The 23,499-nt window shown below is 41.9% G+C and overlaps 1 protein-coding gene across 1 annotated transcript in view; it reads right to left on the bottom strand.

Annotated features, from left to right (window-relative positions):
• adarb1b (adenosine deaminase RNA specific B1b) overlaps positions 1-23,499 on the bottom strand; it is a 124,868-nt gene that overhangs the window by 57,372 nt on the left and 43,997 nt on the right. The window contains exon 2 of the mRNA XM_080903862.1: positions 20,983-21,032. The gene's annotated coding sequence lies outside the window, so the exon portion shown is untranslated. The remainder of the gene's footprint in view (positions 1-20,982; positions 21,033-23,499) is intronic.

Below are 23,499 nucleotides of genomic sequence, written 5' to 3'. Positions count from 1 at the left end.
ACTATCCACGCACACTTTCTGCCCCCTCACACACATAAACACACAAGTTTGTTTCTCACAATCTCCAACAGAACATCTCGTCTGCTTTCTTTCTTCGGTGAACTTTTTTCCTCACTCGAATCGTCCTCCTTCTCCTCCTCCATCAGCATTTTCTCCTATGACGAGCAAGTTCGCTCTCTCAGCCTATTTATCTCTCTACCCTGCTGCGTGCCATGTCGACAACATGAACTTCCCTTTCCTGTCTTATAGGAAAAAAAACTGGAGGTCACAGAAAAAAGGATGTGTAATTGTCAACCTAATCTGAATTCCAGTAAGACCGTCACATCAGCCAGCACCGAAGCTCTCGGGCCGACTATATAACACACGCTCGCGTACTCACTCACTCAAAGTGTTTTTACTGCACCGCAATGCAGTGTGACATTGAGGATAATGACTGCACTCACACTCACACATGCACACACACATCCCTGCAGAAAAACACCTACAATTACACAAAGAAGAGCCAAGGTGGGCAGGCACGGTCACCCACAGTTTTCAAGGAATTTTTAGTCAGCACACAGATGAAAAGCCTCGACGGCTCTTTTGTTATCTGCAGTATTTAGTATTTTGTGATTTTCTGATCTTACACCCCTCGTGGTTAATTAAAGTAGCTTTGATTTGTTTTCATGGCTGGAACAATGGAAACTTGTAACAACATTTCAAGTATTCACACAAAAAATCTCTTCAAACTAAAGTCTTACTAAAGGTTTGTTGCATCAACGAGCAGCACTGAACAACAGTGCCAGCTTCGGCTCCATAAAGACAATATTGTTTTAAATAAAGAATTAAATTACATATGTGGTAGTGCGGGAAAATAAAAAATACTGTGCATAAAATAATATATATGCACAGAATCTTATGGCGATAAGTAACTTAGTTGATGGAGTCAAAGTTTCTCTAATCACAGGATGAAAGACACCAAAGAGCAGCTCAAGGAAACAGACCAGCACCGACGGTTAGCAGCAAGGGAATGAAACAAAATGCTAAAAGCAGTTATAAAATATATACTGCTCAAAAGGGGCAGCGATTAAATCATACAACACATCTTGAATAATGAAATATTACGGTTCAAGACTAGTTTTACACCATGTTGTTCTCAGCAGAGGAATCCAGAATCGCCAAGCTAATGAAGGCTGAACACAAAATCACCCCAAAAAATCAAAGTAAAAGTTGTTGAAGTGTTGCCTTCACTTTTCTGAAGAGCAGTACTTGGGAAACTGTTTTGTTACAAACACAACGCTGTCAAACGAAGCTTTAAAGTTTTGATAAATGTAGGCGATTAAAGCTAGTTTAGCTTCAGGGTGCCAATACGGTTACAGAAAAAAAATGACCTCCAGCCTCCAACCGTCAGAGGGTGAACCAGAGAACACGAACAACAATCACTACTTGTACAAGCAAAAGAGAGCAGTCGTGTGGGAAAGTTGTTATTTTTAGGGCTCAAACAAACTGACACACAATCAGTCAAAGAGCTGACGTATTAATACTGATAAATGACTCTGTGACATTCTGTATTGACTCAGCTTAATATTCTGAGCTTAACATTTCCAGGATCTGTGCATACAGTTCTTTTTCTTCCTAAACATGCTGCTTTTTGCGGGATCTTTGCTCTCCTTTTGCGTATGCACTGGATACCATCGTGGGAAATGAAGAAAAATACTTGCTGACAGTTACTCTATTATTTTTATCCGACGTGCAAACTGTTGCAAGATTTGAACTCGCTAAACTACAAGCTACTGCCTCGCAGAGGAACTTTTTAAGACACGGGGAAACATTGCTGCATCAGGAAAGTTTGAGAACAGCCCCAAAAATAAGCCATAAAAACTCCAACTATCCTTCATCGCCTGCTCTGGTGGGACTGCGCACGCATCTCTGTGCGATGGGCTCCTACGCAGGTGTACAAATGAGTGTGTGTTCGTGTATCATAGAGAGCGCCTGTGTGTGTGTTCTTCTCCTCTCTTGGAGTGTCTATCTGGGTCAGACATCTGGGGAGTTGCCAAGGCCTTGGCGAAGTGGGCAGCTGGCCATCACAGCTGGTTCACAGAGGGAAGTGCAGAGCCACCAGGTAACATCTGCATTGCCACCGCTCAGAGCAAGTATCCAGCGCTGCCACCTGATCCCTCATTACCATCTCTGGAACTGAAGAAGTGAGAGGCAGACCTTCACGTCCGTGCGAGCCCACTTCAGGACAAAATGCTTGAGAATCGGTCTGACTGTAATTATCGGGGAATGCGTAAATGCTTGTTTGTGTATGTTTGCCTACACTTGCATGATACGCTGACACAGCTTAATCTCACTGGATAGGAATGCGGAGTACAAGCTAATTAACCACTTCCAAGATGGCGACTAAATCCATCCCGCAGAGCCTCTCCAACCTCCTTTTCTTTCAGCCCTCCTGCTGTACAATGGTAGTTAAGGCTTTCCCACACCGCTTCTATTCACTGGTCGTGGATAGGATTACAACAGAGGTGCTCAAAAAGTAGGCCACGGCATGTTGTGTTCACATCTGCGTGTGTGTGTGTGTGTGTGTGTGTGTGTGTGTGTGTGTGTGTGTGTGTGTGTGTGTGTGTGTGTGTGTGTGTGTGTGTGAGTGAGTCTTACATTGCACAGAATGGCATTATAAAATCTGTGTATGTAGTAAAGTAGGTTAGGGTTTTCACCTGGTGAAATGAGAACTGTCAGTGGGCAGACTTGATCGGTGAGACCTTTTTCCTGGAGGACGGCACACACTTAAGATGCAACAATAACACTGAGTTTCCACAGGAAACAAGTTAAAAGCTTCCTTCAGAGGCTTCATCCTGCAACGGGATACGTGTTTATCTGTAAACTTTATTGAATGGACACTCGGATTTCACAATCACAGATTAATCTTTGTCAAGTTACCTTAGGGAAATATTGGTACACAGGGATGGAGATTGCATAAGGGTTTATTTTTCTGCATAGATGCTCTGACTGGTAGCAGCTTTTCCTAGAAAGGGTAAGAAACTGCACACCAGCATTTTATAGTCAGAGGAATAAATCGAGTGAAGCAAATCTAACAAGACAGTTTGAGCTGGGTGGTCAACTCGAAGAAAAAAGAAGAAGTTTTCCTCCCTGAATTGCAATTTCTGACATGCTTCTCGGTCGGTTCTGTTAAGTCTACAACTACTGCATGCATCTCTGAAGCAGAACAAAGAAACAAAATTACAAAATAGAGAAATTCATTAACTTTACCTTTCTGTGTAAGAAAAAATCAACAATTAGTCACAGAAGAGCAGAAAAGCAACAGCACTACTATGAATGTAAATAAGTCCCCTGTAGCGTTGCTGTTGGTCAATATGACAGGCCAGAAACCACAGAGGGCAAGTGAGGCACAGCAGATGTCCCTCTATCACTCTGCCAGGCATGCCCTCAGCCCCCAACCCCGACTTCCTTGGTTTCCACTCATTGTTTTTTTCTCTTTATGAAAGTCTTCCACTGTCAGCCTGATGAATGACAGTTCAAACAGGGCGTCAGTGCACACTTCTAGTGCTGTAAGGCCCTAAATGGGCGAATGCTGAGGCCCCAGCGGAGGCTATGTGGTTGCCAGTAGCCATGGTAATTCCAAAAATTGAGATTTCTTTTTTTAAAAGCAATCTGCAAAATCCTAAGAGAGTACAGTTTCTTTCAGAGGTTAAAGGCAGTCAAACAAAGAACTGCCGGAACATACTGTGTCTGCACTAGGGCTGCCACGATTAGTCGACTAGTCACGATTACGTCGACTATCAAAATCGTCGACGACTGATTTAATAGTCGACGTGTCATTTGAAGCTTTGTAAGATCACAAAAGCAGGAATAAGTAGCAGGATTTAAGAGTGTAATAACGGACTGAAACAGAAGATGGCAGCACTGCATGTACAAGGATGCCAGCTACCGTTAAACCCCGAAGAAGAAGAAACTGTGTCCCAGAATTCATAGCGCGGCCCAGCGCAGTTGTCAACAATGGCGGCAGCTAGTTAGTTTTAATATTACTCTTATTATTCTTTCTGGGTCACAAAATAAACGTTTAACATATTTTCAGGCGAGAATGTAGCTGTGTAAACCTCAAATATCTGCTCAGTTTATCAAGACACCGCATATTTTCAAAAGCGCTCCGACGTTTTCGGAGGCGTCTGTTACCCACTAGCTCGATAGCTAGCCGGGGGCCATGAGAGCACCGGACTCCCGGCAGATCGTTTTCAAACCCACCGCCCTACTCAGGTTAAACATATACAAGTCACTTAGATAACTTAAAAATGTTATTGTTTGGCTTTTTTCAGTATTTTATTTGTTCCTGAGTAAATCGGCTGAGTTTATTAAACTCCACCGAAACAATCTGCACATTTAATTAGAATTCAATTAACTATCATCTTATCTTTATTTTTAGTTAGCACAGACCTTAAACACTTAAAGCTGTAAGCTAATGATAGTTATATAAGAGCAGATGCTGCTGGTGCAATAAGCTGTACTTTTACGTTCAATGGATGATGATCTGATTAGTCGACTAATCGCAAAAATAATCGGTGACTAGTCGACTATCAAAATAATCGTTTGTGGCAGCCCTAGTCTGCACAGTGCCATTGTTTCATCAAACAATCCAAAATAATTAAAATTAAAATCTGTTCTTTGAATAAAATGTAGCACAGTTTCTGCACTTCTGCAGGACAGACATGCACATATCTGTAAGTACAAAAACAGCTATTTTTCTCTCATTATAATGCCTTTTTTGTTTTTGCTTAGTAGTTGCACTCTGAGAAAGTTATGAAGCCATTATGCTGCAGAACTGCCGCTGACATCTCCTTTCACCGGGTAAAGGCCACGGTTACATAAGGGTTACTATTTTAGTTTGCCAGCCAACATCCCTCTGATGGAAGGACCAAAAGACTCCAGTCAGTGCTGCATCGCTAATGGGTACTCTTTAAACACACACACACAAGATAGAAAACTGCTGGTAAACAGGAGTTTTATAATCCACATATCTTTGTAATTGATTTTTTTTATTTTTAACCTTGTTGATACAGGCAACAGGGATAAGCATTTATAGTCATTTTGGCATTTTATTAAGCATGCTACGCTTCTGAAGCTTCAAAAAGAAACAGCCTCAGGTGTAAGTCCTTCTCATCTGTTTTGGTGGACAGCTCTACAGTGGGCTGAAGGACTAATGACTTAATGGGATGCCAAAATGCTGACCAAGCATGGTTTCAAAGTCATTTGCTCATTTGGTCACCGAAGGTAAACCAGAGACTGTGATAGTGAGAGAGGAGACAGGGAGGCAGAGAGAAAATGGTGCTAGAAGCAAATGCAAATGTAAAATGTAGTGTTTTATGGATGCAGAGAGAGAAAGGTCAAGCCAGCGAAAAGCAGTTCACTGCCATCTATACCTCGAGTGCATTTTCTTTGTTGAAATATGAATGAAATGGAACCTGAAAGCTGCAACTGAACAGGTACCAAAAGAAAACTTCAAATGATGACCTAAATCATTTATTACAATAAACTCCGGCTGAAGACCTAAAAAAAAAGTTTTTCTATTGAAACAAAAATCAGCCCCTATAACATTAGAAATCTGTGTTCTGTGTGTTTGTTTCTTTGACTGCAAACTCCTTCTACACCGTCAGGAGTTGAGCAACCAAACTTGGCACATACATACATCTTCAGCCGCTAGAGGTTCTGACCCACATCAGATGTTATGACGTTACCCTGTTGCCTAGAAACCACCTAGCAATGGGCTAAAATGACCTGTTTTTAGCATTCATCCACCTTATAGAAGCATCCTATCTATGGGCTACAATCTTTTTCTAACAACAATAACATCACAAAATAATATCTACCACAATTTTCTTTTGAATAAGTGTATCAAGAACACCTACTAGTCTGAGAATAAGTAATAAATTATTATAAATAAATAAACTTTATGCACAGTTTTTTGTTTTCTAGTCTTGAGAAACATGTTCAATTTATTTCTTTTGATTTACCTGCAATATTTACATCTTTATATTTCACCTTGCAGTCATTGTGCTATGTGACGTGTAAAAGAAAATATTCATTTTCTCATGAAATCTTTGCTCTGTGGGAAACTAGAGAAGGTCTCTTAAATATTACTGTTGTGTTTGGTTCTGTATGGCTGAAAGATAAAAATAAACACTGCTGCATCCAGATACTGCAGCTTGGTGAGTTCTTCTTTACTATTTCATGAATAAAACATTATGAATGTGATCCATGAATTAACTTGTACTATCAGCTACTGAGTAACAGCTGATCCCTTATCTCGTCTTGTGACCGCTTTGGTTACTAGACACGATTAACAATTTATCTCCTCTTAATATCCACCAGGTTGCTGGTAACCCCGTTTGCAAAAAACTCCCGCAACTCTCACTGAAACCGTCTCCAAATATCCGCCTCGAAAACTCCATTAAATTTGCAATGGAGAAATTTCCCCGTCTGAAGTGTGGCTCTGGAGATCCGCCCCATTTGCTTCAAATTCTCCTGTCAGGCATGGATGCTTCACTGCCGGCAGGAAAACAACAAATTAGAACTTCAAAGGAAAATGTCTGCTGGACTCACCTCGGCTCACTTTTTGTTTTCCGTCTCCTCTCTGGTCTGCTTTGCAGATCTGGTCTGGCATGTCACGATATTTCGATATTTCACCTCTGCGTTGTTGACATTTGAGCCACTGCCCTGCGCGGACCGCGGTATTAGCCTGACTTGTTTGAAAGAAGGCATCAAGTTGCTACAATAGATGCTTCTGAACAGGAAGACGATACTGAGTATTCATGAAACAATCTGTCTGTCTTCGCTGTGCCCACAATCTGCAATAATTCTACATGAGAATTTGCATGCGAGCCATATTCGCCGGATTGACAGAACAATCAATTAAAGCAACTTCCTCAATCACCTCTGTTTAAGCACATCATCACATCACTTATGACAGCATAATCAATTCAAATCGCTGCTCTCTTGGAATTTGGTGCTCATGTGCGTGCGTGCGTGCGTGCGTGTGTGTGTGTGTTATTTCGGGCTACTCGTGGAACAGAGCAGCAGCAGATGTGAGAGGTAATTTGCAGCCCAGAGAGACTCTCTCTCTGGTGTATTACAAAGCATTATGGGTAGATTTGCCATCATTGAACTTGAGTGGACTTCAATGACACAGTGTTCCTTTTCAACCAATACACCCGCACTCACACGTGTGCGGTTCGTTTTTAGCTAGCCCTGACCTTCCAGGTCACATTCAGTGGGCTGCAGAGATTCAACTTTACTGAGGACAAAAAAGAAAGCCTTGTTTCGCACGCTTTCTTTTGTCTTGGTGCTTTTTACTTTCACTCTTAATCCCAAATTCTGAATGAAAACTGATGCAGAGGTTGCACTCCGTGTACTGTGTAGGGCCTGTAACAGGCTGGCGCTGGTGTGGTAAAATGCCCCGGGCAGAGTTTATATAACTAGTGTCCTAACATGAACTTGGTTACAGCCACGCTGCGATGATGACACAACTATAGAGGCAGGAAAACAAGTAAACCTGAATAAGGTGCGGTTTGTTGCATAAATGCCCCCAGATCAGGCGCGCATTCATCACACGCCGGAGAAAGACGCTGTACGGTTGATGCTTGTTATTATAGCAGAATGAGAGAAAGCAGGATGTAACAGAGCTGAAAGGAAGTGACATAATGGGACAAACCGGCATCTAAAAGGTTGGCGGCGGCTGAAGCAAGCAGAGGCAAACAGACACAAACAATTGGCAGCAACATTTTTGACATGAACAGACAATGAGGTCATGGGCTGTTTTTGGTTATTTTCGGTCCTGTTGGAGCTCACCCTGGGCCTCTGATAGCACCCAGCGCTGACGCCGGTGTTCCCGGGCCGTAATACCGCCGCTCAGGTCTGTTCAGAGTGACTTCAACCGCTGTCCAGCCATTCCACTACACTCAAGGAGACACTAGGGCAGGGGTGGGCAATCTCAGTCCACGAGGGCCGGTGTCCCTGCAGGTTTTAGATGTGTCCTCGAACCAACACAGTTGATTTAAATGGCTAAATTAGCTCCTCGACATGTCCTGCAGTTCTCCAGAGGCCTGGTAACGAACTAATCATGTGATTCAGGTGTGTTGACCCAAGGTGAGCTCTAAAACCTGCAGGGACACCGGCCCTCGTGGACTGAGATTGCCTACCCCTGCACTAGGGCAATGATGCTCACTCCAGTGTAGCAGGCAAAAAACACACCAGCAGAAGATTGTTTAGGGGAGGGAGGAGAAGTTGTTCCCACCACTGGAGCGACGTCAAATCAGCCAACGATACATAATGTCATCTGACTGCTTAGAGGAGCACTTAAACATGCCAGCAAATTTCTGTGATTTTACGACATGCAACATTCAAGAGGCAGACATTTTTCTTTCTATCGCATCAATTTTTCATATATTGACTGAGCGGGCACAAATGGACCGGCATTTGACAACACCACAACATCAGCAGCACATCTGAGTGTAGGTTTTAAAATGAGCTACAGAGGTCATACGTTTTTACTGAATATAAGCAGGAAAAAGGAGGGAAATGGACGAATGGGCAAACACGTCGCTGCGAAAGGAAGCGAGGGAGTAAAATGTTCTGCAATGCCTTATTTTCGTCAAAGATTCGCATTAATAACATTCTCGTTCAACAACACATTACCAGGCATATTTTAAGCTCTCTTTTAAAACCTGCTGGATTCCAGGTAAAACAGCGTCAGCTCTCTTAAAACCTCTGAATTGTTTCCCTAATGTGCAGCACTCCAAGTGCAGAGTGTCACAAACAAACTGCAGGAGGTAGTTTCAATTAAAGATTACCCCCCAAAATAAGCAGAGCTGCTCTGAGTAACTAAATAGCTATTCTACTGCATTTATCTCCATTTCAGGGAGCTTACTTCGAGTAGCGCTCTTGTTTGAAATCCTGCCAAAACTTTCATGGAACACCACCTCCAGAATGACACTCCTCTCGGCAAAACACCACGGGCAAACCAGAACAGCGCAACGGGCTTTAGTCAGCTGTAGGCAGCAAATCTAGATGTTGAAAGCTGTGAAAATAATTATGACCGCAAACCTTCTGCTTATCATGAAAACAAATTGATTTTTTCCCACATATATTATATTTGTTTGGAGCATTTGCTTTCCTGTAAATAGAAGACCTGCACAGGCGTAGCAGCCCACAACAACCCACCTCCTGCCAACATACACCAGGATGATAATGAGTGACTCATCATTGCTAATTTGCTGTGCTAATTTTATCAGCAAACTTCACAGGCTTGAAGAAACCTTGCTATGGCAGAATGGCTGAACAGCTTGATGCGTTACACAAGCAAGGTTGCAATGTCAAAAGAAGCGCTGTGTTCTCCAGTCAAAGTGATAAATGCCATTCAGCTCTGATGAAATCTTCAAAGACGCTTTTTAGGTTTTTCCCTCACGGTCAGCGTCGTACAGCGTCGATGTCGCCTTCGTACCTTTACAAAGGCGACATCAGTGCCAAACACAGTTATTCTTAATCACAGAAAATGTGTTGGTTGCTGAGGTTTCCTTTGTTATGTATCTGCATCACTATGTAACAGATTGACGCACCAGTGGAACCAGCTGCCTCAACTAAATCCAGATGCAGACATCAGATCACAGTCCACCGTTATTTCATTACTAAAGCTGCTTCACCAAACTCTAAAATATCTACTAGCAAAGCAGGCCAAACGTTCTGTTGCTGACTACATGAACAAACACAAAACAAACTTCCTGCATCTGAGGAACCAGTGTCCTCACAGGAATAGTTAAACCAGTCAGTGCAGTGTGCGAGTGGCTAACAGCAGAAAATGAAAGAATGTTGTTACAGCCTTTGCAGTACAGCACATTTAATTTCTGATGAGCCCTCCAGAAATGGTAACACAAACACACGAACTGGACATGGAGCTTCTGGTTAGCGATCTACATGCTTCACCTGCATAACCAACGCTGCTTTGCTGCTTCCTCAGTCAGAGCACATAGAGGTTTTTGACAAAATGACAAAAAATAAAGTGAAAACCTTCAGACTCATCCTGACAGGCGTCACAGCGATGTGCAGTGTTTAAACAATCACTTTTACAAAGTTTGTGCTTCAGTTTTCTTGTGTTTTCTTTCTGTGCTGCTTAGCACTAATTAGTCAACGTTTATTATGCAGTCTGCCACCCAAGCTAACAGGTTATCACTGATAAATTAGCGCTCCAGGTTTCATCCATATAAGGTGACGTCATCTAGAGCTGTAGAGAAAATTCAGATGGATCCTAAAATATGACAATGATTTTTTAATTTTACAGCCAGGATTACAAAATAAGTCGAGTCGAGTGTCATACTCGGGAGAACTACATCGTGGCAGCCAAAACACAAATGTTTGAACACCACAAGCACTGGGTGACATCACCTCCACATCCACGCTCTGTAAAATAAATATTATAGCGCAACCATTTTATTATAAAATAAACCGTGACCGCTAAGCTAACTAGTTTAAATATTTCTATTAACATTAATCTCAAAATAAAGTAAAATAATAATTTTTTGACATGCTGGTAACCGACTTGTCCACCAGTATGGTGCTGACCACAATGTAAGGCGACCGACTGGAGCATTTGAAAACGTGAGTGTGTGCGACAGCAACTCCACGTGTGTTTAGCAGTATGTCAGTTTGGCATAGCTATTCCTCTTATTTCAGTTCTTATATAATGGAGATCATTCCAGAAAAATGTGACAGCCAACTCGCCATGACGCAGTCATGTTGAAAGGGCCGAGTGCCGCAGGGAGAAAACAACATCACTACAGATCACAAATGTTATTCACTCAATGGAGATAATGAAACACACACACACACACATGTTGGGTATTCATATCTTGTGGGGACGTCTAATTGACATAACGCGTTCCCTAGCCTTTTACCCAAACCCTAACCATGAAAATGAATGCCTAACCCTGACCGTGACCCTAAACCTAACCATAACCCAACTGTAACTCTGTCACTAAAACCACATTTTGAGTCTCAAAAATGCCTTCAAACTTGTGTGAACCAGGATTTTGGTCCCCATAAGGGCTGTTGGGCCCCACAAGTATAGTAAACTTCAAATTTGTGTCCCCACAAAGATATGAATACACGCTCACACACACATGCACCAAATGAATCTTTGCAAGTTACTCTATCTGAAGCACCTTTTGACCTGTAATTTATACACGTGCTTGTTTTTAATCAAAGCATGCAGTTTGTGATTATTCAGTATTTGAGCTGACTCGACTGCATTTGTTTTATCAGAACAAAAATACGCCCCATTTCAAGGTGTTACAACTTTGACATTCACTCTTTTCAAAGTTTTTCCAACAAAGACACTGTAAATGTTTCACAAATTGAAATGTCACGACCTGGCATTTAAGCTAGTTGATTAAAAAAAAAAGAAAGAACATCAACAAATAACTTCACTGCATGGGAAATCTATTTTCAAACACTAGCATTGCTGAAGTACGCTTTGTTGCCTGTGTGAGAAAAGGAGAGAATGACAGTAAGGGACAGTGAATCATGTGGTTTGAGGCATGGTGTCAACATCACCCACTGAGAGCAATCTGCTGTGGTGTAAGGATGGGGCTTTCTCTGCCAGGATAAATCTTAGTTGGCTAAATCTGAATAAAATGATTTATTTTCTCTTATATTTTTAATATTTTTAAACCTGAAAACAAAAATCAAGATTTCAGACTACGCAGATTTGTAAAAGCTAAAATCATTAGCTTCACTACACTTTGTCGGTGTCTAAAATTAGCAAAATGTCAGCAAATCCTGAGATATTTTTAGCTGTGTGACATTTCAGAAGTCAGTTTGTGGCTTAATGATTCGTCTCTGTGTGCAGGTTACAGTTAAATGATGGCTACTGTTTCAGGTCCAGATGTGACAGTGGTGCTATTGGGGATCTGTCCCCGTCAAAGAGTCTGTGGGTGGAGAAGCTTGGTTTGTGGATAAGTTGTGAGCAGTTTATTTATGTGATATCAGAAGTGTTTTAAGTTTTTAGCGAATATGATTTAAATGCAAACAACAGAACTTGTGTATTCCCACATAAAACATCTTGTTTAAGTGCTATTTTAAAATCCCAAGAGCCACAACTCTTATCTCTGACTTAAATATTCAACAGTGTCTTGAAAAGCTATAGAACAGAGCCGCAGCGTTAAAGCCAGCAGCTATGTGTTTCATGGGTTACACAGAAAATGGTCAGTAAATTTACTCAGCTGTGGGTGAGTGTTATTTCTCTCATCTGGCAAATAACAAAAAAAAGAAAAGTTGGCTGTTTCCTGCCTATTCTTCTCACCCTCTGTAGATTTTAAGCAGAACCGTGGGAGGACTTCACAAACAAGCAACTGCATTATGTTATCTGATACCAGTTATATCAGAGCGATGCAAATCTGCGATTTTAAATCCTAAAAGACTTGCAGTTTAATATACAGACATAATCGCAGTTGTAATGTTGGCAAAAATAACACTTTTTCTCCTTCAGTTGGTAGGTTTTTGATATGATAAAGGCTACAACGATAATATTATTGTTTAGATAGCTTACAAGATGTAGACATACAGCTCTTGTGCCGTCACTACAGGACGTCGGTGATATAGCAGGGTTGACTGTAAGTATGTCATCATCGTTATCTATCTCAGACCTCGTGTCCATTTATCTACGCTTCCATGATTCCTGGCTACCACTGTTTACAGACTGATGGGTTTACTATGCGGTGGTAGGGAGTGCGTAGCTTGTTGAAAACCTGGAGTGTACAAAAACAGCTCATGCATGCACAATGTCTGGTGTACACTCCGTCTCTATTAATATTTGAAACCCCGCAGCTCCATCTCTTATCGCTCCGCTTCTCCCCTACCTCTGCTACCCTTAGAGCAGCTTCATACAATCCATCTGGTTTGTACTGACTGCACCCTCAGTGAGGCAGAGGGGGGGGGGGGGGGGGGGGGGGTACGCTGTTTAAGCAATCTCTGAATCTGGTTGCAAGACACTTTATGAAGTGCAACTCAGGCAGAATTTATATTCACCAAGTGCATGACTGTCATCCTGCAGCTAGGTATCCCAGGCTATCTGTATGTCTTATGCTGATTATGGTTAAAACGCCTTTCAAAACCAGTCGGGTAGTTGAAACGTCCGTCAGAAAACCAACAATAAAGCAGAGACTTAGAAAAGGTGTCCGTGTCAATCTCAAACATATCAAACAACAGAAAGTTGTTCATAATTTCCATTTTGATGTCTTAAGGCTGGGCTTCCCTGCTTTTTTCCTGCACCGATGTTTCTTCTGATGTTCATTAGTGTTTGAACTCACATACTGATCCTCCGGGGACTTCAGGGATAATGAGTCGAGTACAGGGTTTTTCCTGCACACGAGCATTTTATAGCCTTTTTTAATATTAAAACAGGTTTTACCAGAGGCAAACAAAAAAGCAGCAGCACTGTGACAACAGATATTTTTAATCAATGACAGCTACATTAAATTAAGAGACTCACTGCCTTTATTGTGTATGAGACAACCATGATATCCACAATCCAGTGTTAATTTTTAGGTTTAAGTAAATCCACACATCCACAAATAAATACAAGAATATACATATATACGTGCATCTCTTTAAACACAGTCTCTTTAAACCTGCAGTAATTATAGCTCGCCAATTAAATCCCTGACAGCTGTAATTATGCTAATTCTGATGTGTAATCTGATCAAGGTGAGGAGGACCACACAACAGGCTCTCTGTCCTGCCGGACATGCTGGAGAAATTCAGTAATAACAGCAGCAGCAGGACTGAGTGAAAACTGGTTAAGACCAAAACAATCTGATCTGATAAGCCACCACGCCGATTCGACTCGGTGTGGCGGCTGATTAGCGGGGCAAGCATTAGCATGTCGGCTCGGGGCCACTGTGGCACCTAAATGAGCCTCATTAATTTAAGAATGCATCTTTTCAGGAATGAAACACAAAGTAAGAACAATAGTTGGCCACCCACAGCACAGCAGCGACAACAACAAGCACCTTTAAGAGCGCAAACCTCTGCCAAGGAGGTGTGAATTTGTGTATTTTTTTGTTTTAACTGTTCACTGTCAACCTGACTTTTTGTTTTCCTTAACAAGTAATCAAAATGTTTGATTAAAAAAGGAGACGTAGCATAACTTGCAGATTTCAGTTCATATTTCAGTCTAACGTTAGCTACCAAGCTGATACTGAAATCCCCCAAAAACTGCAGCAGATGTTCTCAAAAACACAAAGATGGCTGTTTGTGTGTTAAGTGATGTGTTTCTGATTATGTTTTGTCGCGGACTGTTTATAATCCATCTCGCAGTGTCACAACAGAGCCAAACACGAGGCTGGTCGTGAAAATAATCTTCGCTTTCATATTTTACATCAATTAGATGTCAGTTTGAAGGTGAAGTGCTGACCACCACCCTTTGTTTTATCTCTGCAAACGTAATGCGATAGTCCCGAGTCTGTCAGCTGTGTAGTCTGTGCTCGTGGTGAGTGTGTTTGCTCGTGTTCTGTGATCACATTTGGATTTCTGTGCGCTATTTCCAAACATGTGTCTCTGCAGATCTGTGCACAGACATCCGAGGAGGGTTTTTCCATTTGAAATGATCTGAGAATTATGCTTAGAATGACAGATAACCAACGCAGACATGGGTGATGGATTTTTATTCCTGTGGGGGCGCTTCCATTAGTAACACTGTACGGTTTTATCTGCGAGTCTGTCGGTAATTATTGTGTAAATTGTCTGTCTGATCAAATGGGCTGATCCGAGGTACACTAATGTGTGATGCTTGCCAAGCTGGTGTTGTCTTCAGCAAGTCAATTTGTGGATGTATGTGCAAATGAATAAAGAAGCTCAATATACAGCTGGCACAAAGAAGCAATCCATATGGTTATATGACACTGAGGATGCATCATTTGCACAACAATTTAAGATAAAATATTAAATTTGTTTAATTACTCATTTGTTTTTTGGGGTTTGGGATTTTCATCATTTCATTAATGAAATTCACTAAAACCTGCAACACAAACTGTCCTGTGGTTTCTGCACTCACATGCACTGGGTTATAGAATAAGACCAGTTCAAGTTCGTCATGAACAAGCAGGATTATTGTTGTGAAGAGATTCTACTACAGGAAATCTAAAAGGTGGATGCAGCTAACACCCATTAGTTTCCATGTTGAAGCTTCCATATGAGCCCTTTAGCTGTCTTGGTGTTTTGTGATGTGATTGTAAGAGTGACGAGTGGATCTTACTGTGAATCTGCACACTAGCCGGCTAACAACTGGTCAATCACAAGTCGTTAGCCAAAATCCATGAAACGGACTTGATCAGTATGACCTGAAATAGTTGACTGACAGAGCACCGCTTTCCCACAGACATGTGAGCACTTACAGTATCTCGTGACACTGATTCGTCTGCCATTTTGAATGCATGACAATCATGGTGACAATGTAAGATCAAATGAATAAGGCAGCAGTCACACAGGCTGCGCTGCGACCATCTGGCAACCACCGGAAAAAATGTGTATTACCCAAACAGTTGGCAAAAACCTTGTGATCGCTTTAGTCACTTGGATGAATGACGAAACATTTCTCCCTCTGAAAACAACGTCCAGATGAACACAATCGACCTTCTGGGATTTGGTCACTAGCATACTGGTGCGGTTGTAGTTTATAGACGTGTCCACAAACATGATCCAGCGACTCTCTGAGGAGTTGTGAAACTGTAAAAAGTGCAACATGAACAGGAAGCAGATTCTCTTTGTGTTCAGGGTAAAAATGATGCTTTTTCAAACATGTTGGTGCAGCGCTGAGGCACAAGTTTTCCTCTGAAGGTGAACCTTCTACAATTCCTTTATACATGACACTTTCTAAAGTTTAGTTACTGCTCATTTAGCAGTTATAAATACTTGCTAACTACAAGCTAATTACAGGCAAATGTGGCAAAATGTTAATAACCAAAACAATCAATCTGAGACGTTTGGTGCAGAAACTTTTTTGCAACCCTTTAGCAACAGCCAGCAACCTCCAGGAACCCCTGCAGCCAGTCAGGAAATGCACATTTTCTGGTGGTTGTATCATATCTCCAATATGGCAAATAACTTTTGAGCAGAGTGCTTAAAACATGACATCACGTGACGAACTTTAATATGACAGGAAGCCCTATTCAGACATGAATGGCATAAATGTCTGAAGTAAAGTTTAAACAGTGAATGGCTGCAGAATTAAAGCACTTTGAAATCAGATGATTCTTTCTGATACACCTGTATATTATCCAAGGGGTTCTATTACATGCCACAAGTGTAGAGTCATACCTACAGTGACTATATTTACAATATGTCAGAACCAAATAATAATACCTACCTAATAATTTATCCAAGAGGTATACAGAGCTGCTGTTAAAGTGAAGCTATGTAAACACAATCCCGCCATTGTAGCGATAAAAAGTTCAATCATGGTCTAACGCTCTGTCTGGCAATTTGTGCGGTTTAAAACAGATGTCATTAAAACACTAAGCAGACTGAGTCTGCAGGATTGAATCTACACTATCAGCGACAGCAGCTGCTTATTGCAGATTTGTCTGAATGACTGCACTGTTTTCACATCTGGTCACTGCTTTCCAGCTTCCAAAAAAATGCGGGCTTTGATACCGGACGCTTCGCCGTCGGTGTGGTCAAAGGCGAGGATGGACGGGCAGACAAGTTCAATAACCAGTTACATGCTGGAAAAAAAGAAAACGACAAGCAGCTTAACAGGGTGTCGGTAATAAGTGTGAAAAAAAGCAGCTCCAGATGCGTTCTTCACATATAAAGACGCGTTAATCAAAGCAATCCGGTGCTCTGAACCGCTCTGGCTGCTGGATCACACACAACATATGAGGCATCTGAAGTGAGACGAGCCAAAACACTGGAACATAATTCTATTAAGAAATAAGGCGATGTTTATTTTATGATACTTTACAATGCTGATGTTGATTTTCACACAGCACACTGTGCTCATCAGCAAAGCATCCTAATCAGCTGCTTTCCAAGAGCAACATCAGAGGGAAATGATTTATGAGGATGAGAATCTGAGATTAGAGGACAGATGATGGAAGGAACTTTGAGGCAGAAGCCAATTTTACACAATCACGTCTCCTCTCTACCAATAAAACTAATACTGTTCCAGCCAGGCTTTCACTTTGACTGAATAACTTGTTCCTTGTGTTTCTCTGGATTTGATTTTTTAGGTAGACACACTTGACAAGCTGCTACGAGTAAAGACATCGGCCCAAAGTACAGTACTGTGCAAGCATCTTGAGCCTCCCCTCATTTCTTTACGTTTTGCTTCCAAAGAAACAGATTTTTTTTTTCCCAACGTGAGCTTGAGAAATTCATTTTGATTTATTTCACTGAATGCATGCAAAATACCAAAGATAAAGCCGTTTAAGAGGCAGCAAAGTGATTCCCAAAGAGCTATTAGCTGAAAATTTGACACTTCCCAGCAGGTTCGCAGTGTCCTAAAAAATGTTGATGAAACTGGATGAGTGGAGGATAAAAGCAGCAGATGAACAGTATTTGAAAGTCATGTCCTTAAGAAAAAGGAAAACATCCAGTAAGGACCTGAGAGTTGCACCTGTTCCTTCAGCTGATCCATCTGCTGTTCACCGAAACCTGATCAGAAAAGGTCTCAGTAGAAGGATGGCTGTCAAGCAGGGAGAAAAGGCTGAAGTGTGTGAATATGAAAAGAAGAATACAGAAGAGAGATATTACAGTGAACACATGCAGCCATCTGTAAAGTACGGTGAAAACTCTGACACGGTTTGGGGCAGCATTTCAGCCTGAGGTGCTGGAGATCAAGACGGATGAAAATATAAACACAGAGAAGTACCGTCAGAATCTACAAAGGGTTTGGCAGCAGATTCACTTTTCAGCACGACAATGATCCCAAATGCAGTAAAAGGACACCCGGATGGAAAAACACAGAGTGGGACACCATCAGTCATGGACTGGCCTCCCCAGAGCCCGGACCTCAGCCCTACTGAAGCAGTGTGTGACCAGAGAACAGAACAAAAGGCAGAAACATGCAGAGGAGAGCTCTGACTGTCCTTCACAGAGGCTGCAGGACTCTTCCTGAACATGCTTAAAGAAATGAGAGAAAGACTCAGACTGTGCTAAAGAATAAAGGCGTTCATATCAAATATTGACTTTCAAGCTCGTTAGAATTTTACAAACAGTTTTTGCCAAACAAAAACAAAAACAGGCCTGTTTGCAAATGTTTCAATAAACAGCTGCGCGTTTTCTCATTTTTCTAGCAAAATATTTAAAATATTTGACTTTTTACATATTAAAAAAGATTTATTGTGGAAACATCGAACTTTGCTTCGATTCCTCAGGAAAAGTTTGATCTGTTTCCTGAGCAACGGAGACCACATCTGCTTTCGGCTTGTTACAGGGTTCCTGTAACTAAAACATGTGGTCATCTAATCTTCTGCATCTGGTCAGCGTCAGACTGGTCAGAAACACGCTGGACAGAAATATATGAGGTGACAGAGGAAGTTGCACAGAGAGATATTGACACAAAGATGCCATGTGACGTGAGACGAGCAGGTGGATGTTGGTTTCGGGAAAACAAACTGGAGTTTGGATCGCTTACACTGCAGCCGGCAGATGTGGTGAAGAATCATACTCGTAATTGGAGTCAGTCAAATCTGAATAAACAGAAACAATTTTCCTATTTTTAGATTCAAAGTGACTTACTGGCCTGTTCCCAATTCCCTCCCTGATACATGGGTCGTGTAGCCCTCCAAATGTGCGCTGCTGCATTGCTTACACATGTATAAAAACGGTGTACTTATGACACCTATGAAATATGTCTAGCCTAGTTCTTTTGGTCATAAAGATTCAATCATCTGAAGGAGTAACCTCGGCAGCACCAGCACAAAGTCTACAGCTGAGCTACCTTCTCTTCTTAAATCTGGTGCTTTGGTCACTGTGCACATCGCCTGCTCGCTGAAAAATACTAAAAAAAATACAGAAATGCTGTCAAATGCTTTTTCACCCAGCAGCATCGCATCACATCGTAGCTGGGTCAGTGTCAGCTATCTCGCCAACACCGCACTAAATATTCATTACTATAATGGCGGTGAGGCACAATACTGCTGGCTGTGTTTCCAATCACAGAAACTACGAGAATGTTACACACACACACACACACACACACACACACACACACACACACACACACACACACACAGACATACACACACACACACACACACACACACACACACACACACACACACACACACACACACAGAGAATAAGGCATTGGCTGGAAATTTAGCATTACAAATAATGGAAATTAACAGCAGGTCTGGCTTGCATGTCTGTATGGAAAGGGGCTGTTTTTTAATTAGAAGATGTAAGCAAACAAATATGTGCTTGTGTCGCCAAATGTGCATTGTGTGTCTGTATTCGTGTGTGTGCGTTTGGGGTCGATTCAGATGCGAATGCTTGTCGAGCCGTGAGGTAGATGTTTGCGGTTTAGGAGTGTCTGCTCAGCGGGAGCAGCAGATGACGAAGCCAGACATAGCTGGCCATGATGCTTCATGATTTTCTATACTTTTTTACGCCACCACCTTCACCCTGGGATAAATGAAACAGTCCTTAGGAAGTTCTCTGCAGGGTGCCTTCACCTGAGCCCCGCGGGGGAAGGCCTCATGTTGTGAAACGCGGCGATCAGAGTCTTTTCAAGATGGCCCTCTTCGCTTCCTGACAGTTCCTCCTCGCCGGGCACCCAGCATGAAAATGAAGACTATTTAGGAGGCGCACAAGGAGGACGGTAAATGTCTCCTCTTGTCAATAGCACAGCCCAGGTCGGAGCGATCCCTGGCTCTCAGAGATAACGTATCTATTCAACTTAAGATATCTTGCTTTAAAGACGTGCTCAACCATAAAATAGGCACCAGCAAGAGGCTTATACTGATCAAAACTGGGACAGCAGAGGCCAAGATATCCAAACCTCCAGGTACTAAGTGAAATCAAAATCCAGACTGTGCTGTATATAACATATAAAATATATCAAATAAGTGCCTGCATGCTTTCTAATGACCAGCAGGGGCGTTTTATTGCAAAAGTAAACCAATAAGTGTGTTCACTTGTTTTTATTGTAACAAAAATGAATAAATCAATAATAGTCGTTATAAAAAAAATATAAAATAACACTTAAAAATCGAAGCCAAGTTCTTTGAATGATGAGGAAAAAAACAACAACAGCTAAACATCGACCACTGACATGAGTCGGTGTCGTCTTGGTCGCCTAAAGACCCCAACAGTCAACGACGCTGATGACTTTTTAAAATTTGTTTTTACTGCACAGCTGCAACATATACACATATTTGCACGGCTTACAATGAATCAACCTGACGCAGAGGAGCAGGGCTTGTGACATTCAGCTGAAATGGGGGTAAATGGAGGAGATGTAGCAAAGGAAAGGGGGAAGAGTGCAGGATCCCCCGGTACTTGAGCAATTCTAAAAATAGAAACACTGGAGCAGATACACCGAATGGGAAAAAAAGACATGAAAAGGGGAAGAGAAACTGCGAATATCCACTGTGTTGTAAAGCTGAATACCAGGAGTGATGTGTGCTGGCATCATGCGCCGATATAACTGACACCGCTGTTTATGAACTCTGTCTCGTACCGAAAACGAAGCCGCTTCATTTCTCACTGACAGGTAATGTTACCCCTCATTTGGCCACCATCACTGGAGGGACTCCAGCTTTGAATGAGTCCTGTAGTCAGCAGATGTCACCTTATATATAATACCGAACGTGTCTCGCATGTTCCAAACATATTTTTTTTCTTTTTGTTGACTAGATTGTCTCCACAATAGATGACGAGAGCGTAGTGGTACATTTCTACAGCAAAGCACTAAAAAGCTTCTTTTGCTGAACTCACCGTTGTGCAGAGAACTCTGAGGGACAGCAGCTATTTACCACACGCCGAACCTGAAGGAGAAAAAAGAAGATTATTAATAAAATGTGTGACATGTAAAGGTCCTGGACACATTTCTGCTGCATCAGTCTCACACATATCTAAATAGCTATTAAAAATACTGAGATATTACGGTGATGTTGTGTCCAGTTAAAACAAACAGCCCATTTGTCATCGTCGTGTTATGGACTATAGTGTCACGCACAGAGTGTATTACTTCTTAAAGAGAGCTGACGTGACTTCTTCTGAAGAGATGCTGGAAAATCATGCCGGAGCAGAAATGAAACAAATCAAGGTCAAGAATCTCTCCCGGCATCCAGCACAGTCACGGATCACCACGGCATGTGAAGAAACTGCCCGGCCACCATCCCTGACCCCGCCCCAGGCGGCTCGCTCGACTCTGACCAGCAGCGAGACACAGCACAGCAGCAACGAACAAACAGTGGCAAGAAACACGCAACACATCCGAGGAGACTTGTAAACAGGGAGCAGATGCTGAGCCGTTGTCCAATCGCATTAGTAACTGTTAGAGACAGAGAGGTGTCCCGAAAACAACAGGCAGAGTTGACACTAGAAAGGTTAGCATGGACTGAAAGTGAATGGCAGGCTTCTAAATGAATTAAAGTTACTCGTCTCACACTTCCCTGCAAACCTGTCCTTCAACAGTGACAAAGAGCGAAAAGAGCAAATGCCACAAAGTTTAAGAGTCAGTAACACATTTAACGCTGACACCAGGAAAAGTGCATGAGGAATAATGCTCTCACACAAGTTCCATTAAATGTGTGTGTTAAGAGTAACACTGTGGCTGTTAACCCATAATCCACTTTATGAAATCACTGCAATATCATTTATACTTTACATAGTAGGGCTGCACGATTAATCGTTAGAAAATCGCAATCTCGATTCATACTTATGTGCGATCTCATTTCCAAATGACAACGATTTAAAAAAAAAAAAAGAGAAAAAAAAAAGAAGACGACGACGATTGTACCGCATTTTGATCCGGGACGTAATCTGCATGAAAACAAGCGCTCACTCTTCCTGCTCAACAGATGACAAGGGCGGAGCCTTATACCACGTGATACAGAAGCTGGCTGCTAAAAAAACAACAGAGAAGACATCAGGGATGACGAGAAAGTGACAGGAGAAAATCCGTCCCGGTCAACCACCCAAACATCAATAACGGGAACCTTATACAGCGCTTCCCTATACACGTCGAACTCCCGCAGGCACAAAGAAATTACGGAGGCTATCACTTATCACCTGACCAAAGATATGGCTCCATCAACACTGTGCAAAACGAGGGATTTAGGAAAATGATCAACACCCTAGACAAACGCTACACAGTGCCGTCCCGCAACTATTTTTCTATTGTTGCACTACCTGCTCTGTACACGCAGTGTCGAGCAACGGTGGAGACGGAATTTCAAGCAGTACAACATTTGCGGCAACGACAAAACGTGAGACATTTGTTGTTTTTATGTTTATTTATTGTTTTTATGTTCAGTCTCAACTGTTACGAAGTTGATGTGCAGTTAATAAGTGCAATAAATATTTATACTGGAAAAGAAAATCGTGAGAGAATCGTGATCTCAATTCTGGGCCAAAAAATCGTGATTCTCATTTTATGCAAAATCGTGCAGCCCTATTACATAGTATATAAATTTGAATAATTGTGAACTCTATAGTCAAAATTACCGGTTACAAATGCAAACCAGCATTTCTTTGTAGCTGGAGCTTCACATTATGAGCATTCATTATAGTCAAATAATGAAGCAGTCGCAGGTACATCAAAATGTTCGTCACCGACTTCGTGTTTTTAATGTGTCTTTAAAACAAGACAGCCATCATTTTTGCATTTTTTGACAGCAGATCAGTTTGAAATATCGCACAAGCGATGGAAGAAGAAGGAGCAGCCTAAGTTAGCTACTAGTGACAATCTGCACATCAGGCTAAACAACTTTCACTGCACACTGTTTGCAGACTAACACCATGTGCATGTGCAGGACCAGACAGCAGCTGCTCAGAGGCTGACGGGACACACCAATTATTAGTTTGTTCCGGTATCCCCAAATTTCTCTGACCTGATGGAATAAAATATATTTGCCGTCACCAGCAAACCCATGTTTACTTATTGTCAAATCAATAACACCCAACAAACCAGTTACACAATGAAACATGAACTATTAGCTGTGCATTTAAAAAAGACTAGCTGGGTCTTTATTGTGGACCACGTGGTATCTGCTGGGCATACGTGCAACTCAGTCTATGTGTGTCATACTCATATCTGTATTCAACACAGTCGCCAGGATGCATTAAATCTCTCTGAGCTTCCTCAAGGAGCCATCTTCCTCCAAATTACACTCAGTTTCCTCCTCCTAGGTTCTGTGCACCACCACAGACTTCCTTAGTTCAAGAGCTAGAACAAAAGCATAGCATTAGCTGTTTAGGAACTGCAGCATTTTTTATACACGCCCTCGT

The sequence above is a fragment of the Rhamphochromis sp. 'chilingali' genome, assembly GCF_963969265.1.
Source record: "Rhamphochromis sp. 'chilingali' genome assembly, chromosome: 14".
Taxonomy (NCBI): Eukaryota; Metazoa; Chordata; class Actinopteri; order Cichliformes; family Cichlidae; genus Rhamphochromis; species Rhamphochromis sp. 'chilingali'.
The sequence above is the reverse complement of the archived record's forward strand: the minus strand, read 5'-3'. Positions and strand labels throughout refer to the sequence as shown.